Here is a 2624-nt window from a genome sequence, read left to right as displayed (position 1 = left end):
CCACACTTTACCTATTTTATACATATATATATATATATATATAAAATAAATTATAGATAAAACCTCTAGGCCTTCACACACACACACTCCCCATCTTCACTTCCCTTTTCAACTTATTTACAACTGGAGCTTTGGAGGCCAAAGATTCCATGTACCCTATTATGAAACTACGAGCTAGGGTCAGTTGGAATTGCAGGTTACGATTTGTATATATATCCAGATACTAATTTTTATCTATCTATATCTTGTCCTCTCTCTCTCTCTCTCTCTTCAGATCTTCCTTCCAACTTATGCAGTCTCCCCCCAGTTGAAGGCTCTGTGAAAATGGAAATGTGCATCATTAAGAAGGGTTGAGGGGTGAGGTGTGAGGGTGGTAACTATGGACGGTCCTACCTGTGTGTAGTATCACCTATGTTGGATGAAGACAGCACATGGAGTTAAGTGAATCGTGTGTCTGTGTCTGCCGTCTATGGGGAATGGATCTCAGAATGGCACAGAAGCAAAGGTAATCTTACTGGACTCGGACTGACATATAAAGATCCTATCTCTTCTTCTGCTTTGGGTACTCCACATCTTAGATTGAGAGAGATCCAAGGGTTGGGATGGGATACATCAAGTGGGTGGTGGGCCATAGACATCGCGAAGGAATAATTTCTCCTCTACAATGACATATCTTGACCCCATTGCAAATCAAGGCGCCGTAACAGAGACTTCGTGTGTGCCTGTGCCTGTGCCTGTGCGTGTGCTTAGTTGCTTTCCCACTGACGAGGCCGCGGTCATCAATGCTACGGACGAGTGCCGCTATCAGCTAACCAATAGAGAAAGAGGGAGATATGCTTTGGACTTTCCCTTCCGTTCAACTTTCTTGCACTTTCAGAAATGGAGTGAGAGAGAGAGAAAAGATGGGTGAATGAGAATGAAGCTGAAGACTTCTCTACTCTAACCCTTTGGCATGGATTATGAGACCCAGCCACTCATAGATGTCGGTTCCCTTTGGTTGTAAGTAAAGGAAAAAATTTAAAATAATTAAAAAAAAAAGAGTATATAATTATTTAATTTTGTATTATATATGATATTATGTTTTTATATAAAATGTTTATTTTTAAAATTAAGGAGCAAAATATAGGAAAATTTAATTAAACTGGGAATGTTTTGGGATAGTTACCCGATTGTGACTTTGTATAGAAGATGACAATTACGCTAGCATAACTGTCCTTTTCCCTATATATATATTCCATTTTATTTCCATTGCTACTTAGATGGAGCCATCATAAACCACCTCCTATGAAGCCACAAACCTATGAAATAATAGATTCTCTGTATCCAGGCATTTGCAATAAGTTGCTTCCCACCCCATTCTATCAATAGTCCCCACATCAGTTGAATGTGGTCTCCAAGATTTGGGCAAAATTAATCTCTCTCTCTCTCTCTCTCTCTCTCTCTCTATATATATATATATATATAAAGGGATATTTAAATGCACTGTAGATTAGTTATTGAATATGAAAGGCAAGTTGAATGAGACTTGGGGGCTCTTTGGGGTTTTGATGTTGAGGTTATGAAAACTTGATTGATGGCAATGTTCCAAAATATATTTTGGGGTTTCCCGTTACACTTTTGGCATAAAGTTTCATATCAAATTTGGGTTTTGGGGGTTTTCTAAGAACGGTTCACAACTCTATCCACTTGTTCAAACTTGAAGTGATTTCATTCGGAACATTTTTTTTTTAAATTAAGCTAAGAAAATAAAATCTCTTCCACCGAAAATTCATCTGTTTAATGAAAGTTGTTGTCCAAAGTTCAATAATTGGGTCGCATCACCTTGGATGAAGTGATCCTATTTTCAACTTATTGATAAAAAACTTTCTCCAATAAATCTAAAGATTTTTTTTTTTCAAATTAAAAAATAAGAGGATCAAACCATTTCTTTTAACCTTTTTCAAATTAGAGAAATATTGATTAATCCTATATTTCATTATAGTTTTATGATTTAGTTGGCATAATATAAGGTTATAGGGTTGGAATTTGACTCCTAAAAATGGAATGACTAGAGTAAATACTTGTCCAAATCATTAGAAAACAACAATCCAATTTTTATACCACCACTATAAAAAAAATCACAACTTTAGTGGTGGTAAGAAACTGCCGCTAAATCCTTTCCTGACTGTTGTTCTGGATATGATTGTTTAGCCTAATTCCGGTCCATGTTTGTTATTCCTCAATTACCTTTCCTATCAAAAAGAAAATCATTTCTTGACTGCTTGTTTTTTTTCATTGCAGGAAATTCGACATTAAATGTAGTGTTTATATGATGGTTTTTATGATCACCCATGCATATATCCTTTAATGGTGATTTTTTATACTGCCACTAAAAGTACTTCGTCATTTGAAAAGAACCAACCAACACCTTCGACAGCTTCCTCCATGCTCCCACTCTGGCCACCAGCACCACCAGCACCACCAGCATCGCTCCGACCCCCACCCCCACCTCTGACAGTCCCCACCTTGTTCCCACCATTCCCACCTAGCCACCTCTAGCCAACTCACCCTCCCACCTGCTACCTCTCGCCCTTGGTCGCTCTCCCTGCCCCTGCCCCTGCCCCTCCCCTACTTTGCAACCATAA

This window comes from Macadamia integrifolia, chromosome 8 (assembly GCF_013358625.1).
Source record: "Macadamia integrifolia cultivar HAES 741 chromosome 8, SCU_Mint_v3, whole genome shotgun sequence".
NCBI classification, from domain to species: Eukaryota; Viridiplantae; Streptophyta; class Magnoliopsida; order Proteales; family Proteaceae; genus Macadamia; species Macadamia integrifolia.
This window is presented reverse-complemented; position numbering follows the sequence as displayed.